This window comes from Gymnoscopelus braueri (assembly GCF_963280865.1).
Source record: "Gymnoscopelus braueri genome assembly, chromosome: 13".
NCBI classification, from domain to species: Eukaryota; Metazoa; Chordata; class Actinopteri; order Myctophiformes; family Myctophidae; genus Gymnoscopelus; species Gymnoscopelus braueri.
This window is the reverse complement of record NC_137615.1, coordinates 16166502-16177459: the sequence shown is the minus strand read 5'-3', so window position 1 is coordinate 16177459 and position 10958 is coordinate 16166502.

Below are 10958 nucleotides of genomic sequence, written 5' to 3'. Positions count from 1 at the left end.
GATAGGACATGCTGCATTGCTGTGTGCTGAGGTCATTCTCGGGGTGTGTTCAGTGATGGTCTATTATTCGCACACCATCACGTCGGTGTAAACTTTTAAGACGAATGGGCAAGTGCATTGTGCAAGTAGGTGTAAAAAGAGGCCAGCACATATAGTAAAATCCTCAGTGTTAATTGAACTCAGGGTTTGTGCAGAGGTGAGGCTCAATGCAATCTGCAATCGTACACAAACGTAATTCACGCACTTGCTCGCGTGCATACACACACACACACACACACACACACACACACACACACACACACACACACACACACACACACACACACACACACACACACACACACACACACACACACACACACACACACACACACACATTAAGACCTGAGGCGATTCTTAAAAATATTTTCTAAATCCTAACAGTTTTTTGAAAAAAATCAAAAAAAAAATGCTTCAAGATTTTTCAAAAATAGCAGATCTACAAGCTCATAGCGTGGCACTCTGTGCCGCGCTATGAGCTTGTATATCTGCTATTTTTTAATAGCCAAAGGAATCTAAAGTGACACAGATGCGTTCCAGGTCTTAATGGGTTAAACACACAAACACACACACACACACACACACACACGCACACACACACGCACACGCACACGCACACGCACACACACATATGCATAAAACAAATGCTAATTTGACATTGGAAGAGTTCCTCTACACAGTCTCTTGGAAATGCCAGCGGCATATTTTAAGAGGAAATATAAAAAGCAGGTTAGACTTCCACATCCTGCAGAATATTTCATACAGTAATAGTACAGTGCTGCCAGCCAGGGCCCTCAGTGGAGCCTTATGTACTAACCCTGCCAATCACATACACAGCATGCTGCCTCAAGTTTACTGCTAAATAACAAAAGGATATATATATATATACTGTATATAATAGTACAGCTTATTTGTAAATTATATGTTTGGACTTGAACTATGCAGACGCACTTAGCCTACCCAAAGAGATGGCAATTGTGTAATAGAGATGGATTGCTTATTGATATCATGTTTTGGCATTTACAGTGAGAGTTTGATGACTTTTGGCACACGTGCATGAGTGATGCTATTATTGTTGAGAGCTTAAGCCCAGAAGAATAGTTAATGGACTATACTCTCACAATTTATTTCTTCTCTTTCTCTCGTTCTTTTGCTCTTTCCCTTTTTTTTTCTCTCCTCACTTTCTCTTTCTCTTCCTTGGCCTTATAGAATTTCTCTTTCCTATCCAATGGCCTTTTTCTCAGTTGGCCGAATGCTACAATAGCAAACGTCTAAGATTCTAGTGCTACAAAGTTTTCCAGACTAACTGGAAGCTTTTCTTAGCCAAGGACTTGCGCTCCAGTCTTTGTCAATCAGATCAGCAGTAGTCTCGCAGTAGCCAGACAATTAGATAGATATCTAACGTCTGGGGAACAACTATTGAAAAGTGGTTAAGGACTGTCCCCTAATGCATGACAGACATATTAATTGACCAATCACAGACTTCCTTAGTCCAACCGTGCACCAACCACCATGGACTGTTGTTACAGCCCAGCCAATATATAGAGGCTTACCTGACTTTTTCTCTGTCAAAACCTGAACATGCTTACTTTGAATTCAGACCCTATATACGCTGTTGGAACTGTGACCATGTGAGACTAGATCAGCGGCTCTCTCTCAACGTCTGGCCTGGGGACCACCAGGAGTCCAAATGGACCCTTACAGGTCTGTAACTATGACAGTTCACACATTGATTGGTTGATTGGGGTCACAGGTAAATTGTATCAAACGGGGGTCTAATAATGCATATCAAACTGGAGGTCCTTGAAATGGTTGAGAATCACTGGACTAGAGATCATCAGCAAAGTCTGTTCTCACACCCCCGTACTTAGTTGACTGAGGTCCCCCAGGGGTCTACACTATATTCGGCCCCCACCTTCTTTTTAACCTCTAAATAGCCATACAGATCTGAACGTTCGCCTGTGTTCGTGATGCTAGGGTTCATGTGCTCAAAATTAGCACTCTAGGAGAAAAGAGAGCCATGGCTATGGTAGGGCCTTGCGCTGTGCGTGACTTCAGCCAGAGATTAAGACCGGGAAAGCATCTGTCATTTTAGATTTTAACCACTTCAACCATTATTTTATACTTTGGCTATTCAAAAATAGCAGATATACAAGCTCATAGCGCGGCACCGAGTGAGCTATGAGCTTGTAGATCTGCTATTTTTGAAAAATCATATTTTTTTTTTGCAAATCTTTGAATATATATTTTTTTAACGAACAGCGAACATTTGTAACTCAAATCGTTGCTTCTGGGGGTTCCTGGAAGTAAATGTTTTGAGATCGGGGTCGGCGGCCAAATACATATAATTTTGGGGGGTCCATGACATGAAAAGGTTTGAGAACCGCTGATATTATAGCAACATAAGTCTTTCATAAAACTGATAGGATTTAGGAGACATTATAGAATGGGCCTCAGGCCTTAATGGGTTAAAAGACAAACTCAGAACAACAACAACCCGAGACATACAGTAGCACGGGTCTGAGCTGTTGCAGCTTGCCTGTGTTCTCATGCATACATATCATTCGGCACGCGTAAACACACCGCCACCTGCCAAGGACACAAAAGACATGCCTGTCTTCCAGGGCCATGTTATCCCCCTCGCTATGCAAATATGAGAGCTTTGCATATTCTAACGTGTAGTGTGTGAGGACAGAGATTTAGGGATACAGGCGGATATGTGAGGCTTTAAACTCATGTAAACTACTACTCAACAGCCACCTATGGACAGATTCCTTTCTGCAAACTAAGTATCACTATGAGGACTTATTAATAAAAACCTAGTCCTCATTCGATGAAACAGATTCAGAACCACCAGTAAGCTGGTTTGTGATACATGCGTAGCATTTTAGCTTTAATCGTAATATAACTTAATTTGTTCATTGTAACATAATTACATACTGTCGCCACACTATTTTCAGACACAAAGTGAAGGGAAAGTAGACGAAAATAGGAAATACTGGTGGTGAGCAGGGAAAACACAGATTTTTCCGTAAGAATGTACCTCTGTATGTCAATAGATATGCAATAGATTTTTGAGAAATTGTGGATCTCTTTTAGGCTAATCTTCCAAGAGTCCAGTCGACATATACACATGTATGATACCAATAATACATCCTACATCCTAATAATACATCCTACAGCCCACTAATACATCCCACAGCCCACTGACAGTACAATTATTTCATACAATTATTTCCTGCTAGGCCTTGGGCCTGCCGCACCTCCAACGGTGCCCATGGTGGACTATGCATGGCAGGGGCGTCCTCTTCCCTGAGCCGGCCATAAACCTGACCGCATACCAATTTAATAGAAAAACATGAAACAAAACAACAACATAATAGTAAATCACTCAATAAAAAGCAATAGTTATAGTAATGAATTACTGCCCTAAAGATCAAAGATCGACTTCCCATAACAGTTTTTATTTTTGGTAAAACATAGTAATCTTTGTGTCTTGATCTTGTGTTGACCTGGTGTTTATCACGAACTAATGTCAATTTATTCTTTATACTAACTGCCTGGCTTAATACACATTTGAGTTTTGGAAATGAATGCAACAGACTGTTGTCTCACACACTCAAGTACTGTGGGCCATCCCATTAAACTGTGCAGTTCACTTGTACCCATTTCATACCCACATCTTAAGACCATTCTTGCTGCCTTGTTTAATGTGATTTGCAGACTCCTAATGTCGTGTTTGAGCTGTGTTGCCCCACACTGCACAGCAATAGTTTACGTGACTATAGATTAGACTATGGGATATTACTTTCAAAGTATCTTTAGATAGAAGCCCAGCAATTCTCCCCACCATTCCTGCCATTTTCATCACTTTTAGAGAGAGTGATTTCCTCTAAACCTGTCCAGTCTGAATACTGTGTGGAAGATTATGGCAACACGCACGCACGCACGCACGCACACACACACACACACACACACACACACGCACACACACACACACACACACACACACACACACACACACACACACACACACACACACACACACACACACACACACACACACACACACACACACACACACACACACACACACACACACACACACACGCCTTTCACAGGCACCAGTCATCATTTGAGTGTTCACCATAGAAAGACCCTTATTGAATTAATTTGGTTACAGTCACCTTTGTCCATTACCTCATCTCCAAAATGTACACCGCACGACCACCCTGTGTCTCTCCTTGTCCTCTGTCCTCTGTGTCATCATGACTCAGATAACACAGACGTCAACCGTGGGGTCTTTTTTATACAGGATCGGCCCCCCGTCCTCATCCATTCTGTACTAACCGCATCCTTGCTCACTACGGGCTCTACTGATTAAAACCAGAGTTGTGGCAGTGCTAGAACAGGAAATTGAGACGCCATATATTTCAAGAGGCCTGCAGCTGAACCGGTTCCTATTTTTGAGGTAAGAGACACAGAGAGAGGCCTAGGAGAGGTCCTTCAACAACACAGAATAGTCCCATTACGGCACTTGTAAGGGATGGACTTACATTATCTGACAGATCTAGGTCTACAGCAACAGACGAAGACAGAGCACGTATAGAGTTCAACTGCATGCAAAAACAACCCCTGGTTATTGACCGTTTGGACCTCGAACAGCCTCTCCTGTCGGCCCAGATCTTTCACTTGTCCAGTTCTCCACAAACAGCAGGCAGCTCCTCTCCTAGGCAGTGTTGCCAGGTCTGCTTATTATAATTCCCCCCAAGATTTTATTTGAAAATAACTGATCTACAAGCTCACAATGCGTCGCATCGCGACGCATTGTGAGCTTTTAGATCTGCTATTTTCAAATAGCTTATGTATATGTTTAAAGTGCTCATGTGGGACATAGTCACTTCTTTTGGGCTTGTTTTCCTAGACCTGGTTGCTTGTTTCTCTCACAGAATCTGGTAACACTGCTCCCTAGGTACACACCGCCGGGAGCACAGGGGGGGCCCCTGGCTCCCCCTGCTCCTGGCGGGCCATTGTCAGGGGCCGCGGGGCTGCTTTGCGTGCATCAGCTGAGGATCAGGTTGCTTGTGTTGGTCCGGTTCCAGGCCCACGGTGCTTTGCCGTCCGACTTCAAAGGGCCGTGTCAGCGTGCGTTAGGGGGAGATGAGAGGCGGCGGCAGGGCGACTCAGCGGAGTGTGATGGGCCGGGGCCACCGCGCGCCCTCCGGACCACACCGTGTTATCTTAGCAGGAGACGCAGTCATGCAGCGCATGCAGAGCCAGGCAAGGGCCAAATAGCCATAGCCTCTGGCTGCGGCCCCCCTATTGCCAAATGGCTTAAAGAAAGAAGATAGACAATCTACAAGCTCACAACGCGTTGTAACACAACGCAAAGCTTGTAGATAATGGGAAAATGTTCGCTATTAAGAAAAAAAAACTATTTTGAATAATTGTGACATTAATGGCATGCCCAAAATAGGGCGCATGGCTGTAAGTGGTTAATACATTTGTATGTGTGTGTGTGTGTGTGTGTTAGTTATTTATACATTTGTATTTATTTTCATTTTCCTCTCCTATCCAATTGCCCTCCCTGGTGCCTCCTGGCGGCCCCCCACTTTGAAACCCCCTGTGACAAGCGATGGGTTTGCTGGAGAACATGATGGAGAGGGGTGACGGGGTGGTGCCAGGGGAAATACGGTACTGTGCTGAGCTGTGCAAATATAGACACAGACTTCATAGGTGCTGCAGGTGGGTCACAACCTTTTGGGGTCCAAAATGGTCAGATCCCACTACACCACTCTGAGAACATGAAGCAGACTGGTACTGTATGAAATGGAGCCAATGATGGCCTTTATGTGCGCCCGACAGCATTCAGAATGTCGTTGCTGTTGGACAGAAACCTCCTATCTCCATATTTCTTTTGTGAATGCCCTAGTTCATCATACAAGAGTGTCTATATATATATTTTTTTTTAATAGCCGATCTACAAGCTCAGCGCATTGCGACGCAACACGTTGCAAGCTTGCAGATCGGCTGATTTCACTATTTTATTTAAAACAAAATGTAATAATAAAGTTTTGGACATATAGAGGTTTCCACCCGACAGAGATGATGTGCATGTGGCCCAATGTGTGGCTGTTTGATAAGCACGAACGGTTGGAGAGTAGAGGTACCACAGTGCAATGCAGGTCAGGTAGAGGATGGTGGGGGTCAGCGGTCACCATACAGGAGGCTAAACATCCTCCCCCCCCCCCAGACGCCCGAAAATCACATCCCATAGTGCCGCCACAGCCGGGGCCCGAACATCCTCTCTCGTAGCCAGGTCCAAACACAGCAACGAGCCACGCTCTCCACAAACACTCGCAAACAGTACAAGTATAGTCAGTCACTAACTAACTGGTTTATTGACGTGCATTGTTTATCTGTGTGTATGTCGTTGCTATAAACATGGAACCAATTTAAGGCATTAAAGGGATAGTTCACCCCCAAAATGACCTTTTTTCTATCGATTACTCACCCCATGGAGACTTCAATTCATGGATATGTTAATTTGATGACCGGAAGCGGTTCCGGTAGGAGACACAAAGAGTCTCCTTTGTATCTCCTACCGGAACCGCTGCCTACCGGTCCGCTGGTCATCAAATTATTGGCAAAAGAAATAAAATAGCCATGAATTGAAGTCTCCATGGGGGGAGTAATCGATAGAGAAAAAGTCATTTTGGGGGTGAACTATCCCTTTAACAAGAGCTTGTGACTAATAATTAGTCACAAGCTCTTATTAATACCTGTTCCAATGGATACAGTGTAGTTATTAATTAATACTAACTACACAACACAGGTTCTTTTCCCATTATCTGAAAAGCAACCGTTTTTGGACATACAAGGTTTCCAACCCATAGCCATGTAATTAGAACACTTGTGAGGAAAATCAGCAAGTGTGTAGAAAAGGGAATGTTATTTTTCCATGGTATTTCTGCACTGCGAGCCTGTAATTCACTGTACGCACGCATCACCTGATTGACACGTCTTAGGCAATAAATTATGAGCTAAATCGCTGGTAGCTGACTGCAGGCCACAGGTGCAGATGCTTTGTTTTATTCTCTAAGTGTTGACAGGAGCGACGGCAGGTGCTGCAGTGAGCGAGCCAGGTGTGTGTGTGTGTGTGTGTGTGTGTGTGTGTGTGTGTGTGTGTGTGTGTGTGTGTGTGTGTGTGTGTGTGTGTGTGTGTGTGTGTGTGTGTGTGTGTGTGTGTGTGTGTGTAAATAGACATTGTGAGGACAATTTTCCTGGTCCTCACAATATTTTTTTTAATTTCATGGATAAAATAGATTTGTGGAGTTAGGCTTACGATTGGGAAAGATTCAGGTTAGGGTTAGAATGAAGTATTTAGAGGTTAGATTTAGGGTTAGAATGAAGTATTTAGAGGTTAGATTTAGGGTTAGAATGAAGTATTTAGAGGTTAGATTCAGGTTAGGGTTAGAATTAAGTATATAGAGGTTAGATTTAGGGCTAGAATTATGCTCGATTTATACTTAGTTGCACGTTGGTGTTGTGCACCGAAAATAACCAATCTACAAGTTCACCACACGTCGCAGCACTACCCGTTGTGAGCTTGTGGATCTGCTATTTTCGGCTTTAGGGTCAGTGGGGTTGCAAATGGCGAGAAATTGTTGAAATGGCATTCCTGAAATCGCCGTCCTTAAATGTTGATGTCTTCACAAGTATCTAAATACAAACGTGTGTGTGTGTGCGTGTGTGTGTGCGTGTGTGTGTGTGTGTGTGTGTGTGTGTGTGTGTGTGTGTGTGTGTGTGTGTGTGTGTGTGTGTGTGTGTGTGTGTGTGTGTGTGTGTGTGTGTGTGTGTGTGTGTGTGTGTGTGTGTGTGTGTGTGTGTGTGTGTGTGTGTGTGTGTGTGTGAAAGTGAATTTTTCCCATAGAGATTTCCCAAAAATATTTATATAAATTATTTTAAGCCTAGAATCAAGCCATCCACTGGTGAATCATGGCCATAAAACATGTTATTCTGTGAAGAAGAAAAAAAAGAAAACCGCAAAACAAAGGGTATTTATTAAATATAGTATATCATATAATTAAATATTGAAACTTTTTTTCACAGAATAAAATGTTTTATGGTCATGATTCACCAGGACCCTGGATGGCTTGATTCTAGGCTTAAAATAATTTATATAAATATTTTTGGAAAAATGCATGGACTATTTTTGAGCGGAACCAGAAAATGTCCACCACTGCTATGCCCTATAGGGCTGAAGTGGTTGATGTAGGCCTACTGTATGTTTTGTAATAATAATCAAAATCTACAAAGTAACTAGTACTAAAGTTTTTTAAATAATTGTAGTGAAGTAAAAAGTACAATATTTGCCCTTGAGATGTAGTGGAGTAGAAGTAAAAGCATTGAAAATTGGAAATACTCAAGTAAAGTAAAAGATACCTCACTATTGTACATAAACAGTACTTAGGGTACATGTACTTAATTACTTACTTTACACCACTGCGCATTTGTGTACTGTATATATACGGTATATATTTGTCTGTCTGTGTCTGTGCATGCATGGATGCATTTGCACCGTTGAGGTGAGACTGCCTCGTGCGCAGGAGGGGGGGGGGCTTTATCAGCAGGTGTGACCCCTGACCCCTACCTCTCTCTGCGTCTGTCAACACCCCCAGCCCTGGTGTCTGGGCTCAGGCATGGAGATACATGCCACACCGCTCACCTGCTCGCATGGATACAATAACCACTCTATTGAGCCAGTATACTGGCAGACGGTGTCTTTCTTTAAAAAAATAACACCATCTTTTCTCCGTCTATTCAGACTCGGTAAGTATGTCAACATGCATTCTTTATTAACAACTTAAGCCCTGTTTATAGTACTCCGTCCGTACCGTGGTGTCAATAGCGACGTGCCCAAAATAGGGACAACCAGGTTTGAAAGTGGGCTAAGAAAAGAAAGTGGGTTAAGAAAAGAATTAAATGCAGTGCACAAAGAGCTTGGCTGTGCTGTGTGTTGCACGCAGGTTGGCATGGCCTCTGTGTGGATTGTGTTGCGTTTCTCAACATCGGGTCCGGGCCGGGGACCACCAGGGGTCCAAATTAATGGACCCGTTCCATTTGTACACTCTCAAATAAAAAGTCAAACAAGCACTGCAGATAGTTTTTTCTAGTATATAGTTTATATATACAGTACAAGCCTGCAGCTCGTCACTTCGTGCTGCGCTGCATGCTTGTACATCTGCAATTTTTTTAACATTTTTGAAAAAACGTAAAAGTGTGAGAACTACTGATTTAGAAGGCATTTGTAGAATCGGCCTCAGGTACTCGGAGAGTGTGCAAATTAAATGGAACCAAATGGATTCGTATAAGGGACCGTCAGACCCATAATAAGAGTCCATTTGGACCGCTGGTGGTCCCCGCACCACCAGAAACATTGCATTACTGGCATTCCCCACTGGAACCAGATGCAGCAGTATATATATATATATAGGCCTACACATTATGTACAGTAGTGGACCACCCCACACTGAGTAATTAGGAGGATTGGGATCGCAGGCAGCTTGTTGGCGTTGAGCAGGAATTTGTTCACTGGAGATGATGTCAAACCCCAAATATTTACTGGCCATCAACCAGTGAGTTTCCCTAATTTATTTTTTTCGACAGCGTGACTAATCTACCCACAATGATAACATTCCCGGCAAACCTCCTGAAAGACAAAGACGCACGCACGAACACAAACACACACACACACACACGAACACACGAACACACATGCACTTTTTATTCAACCGGACAGATGATTCCAGATGTTTCCTTTACGGATGAAAGACTGGGGGAAGTGTTTTGCTCAATTTATATGTTTCATCACATTACCGTGTCGCACGCCGAAAATAGCAGATCTTTAAACTCAAAACACGTAGCGTATGCGATGCGTGGGGAAGTTGTAGATCTGCTTTTTTCCCCTTTTTCTTTTTGGCAGGGTGACACTGTCGTATGGTAAAGTATAAATCAGCCCCTAGACTCGGCTAATCACTGGAAGCCCACCAGGAACTGTCCAGGCTTCCGTAGCATTTCCTCCACATCGCTCTCCTCCCCGTCAGGAGCTTATATTTGTGATTTATCTACCCAGGATATGTAGGGAGCACGGGGAGGATGAGGGAGCTGACATCCATATCGCTAAATACAAAGCCCCCGTGATAAGAGACAGGCGAGGGGAAAAGAAATAGATAAAAAAACAAACAAAAGCAAAACATTCTCTGCCTGAGCCATACGGTATAGACGCTGTAAAATCCTGAGTGTTTTAACGTGACCTTAATGGAACCGTACATTTGTGCACTCTCAGGATTACAATTAAAATGGACCATTTAAAGACAGGGTGACATATAAGTTTAAACCCTGGAAATTGAACTAAATGTGAAAAAAACTGTTTACTTGGCTTGCTCATAAACAATACATATTGTATGTACATTTTGGAACAGCGAAATCCACCCCAACCCCAACATTTCCCGTCTCAAGGCTGTGATGTCAGGAGTGGAAGTATTACCCTGCTTGACCTCACAACTCGACAAATACAGGGGCATTTAGACATTTAATATGTTTAACGCTAGAAAGGCTTCCAGAGCATTGCAGATGTATTTTTCTTTTGCTGGACATTTACAAGATACATATGTAGCCCAATATTGTACCAAGTAGGCTACAGTCCATTATTCTACCTGTACAGTGGACTTTTCAGAACTATTCTCATTTTAAGTCTTGTCCGTATAAATTACGTACAAAGAAGCAACTGAGATAACTCAAGATATTATATATAGTGTAGGAAAAAAACTGAAATTGTTCCTTTTCTGTTGGCCTATCTTTAACACTGAGGTTTTTCCATGCGTATTGCTTTGAATAAGACATTTTCTGCGTTCTTA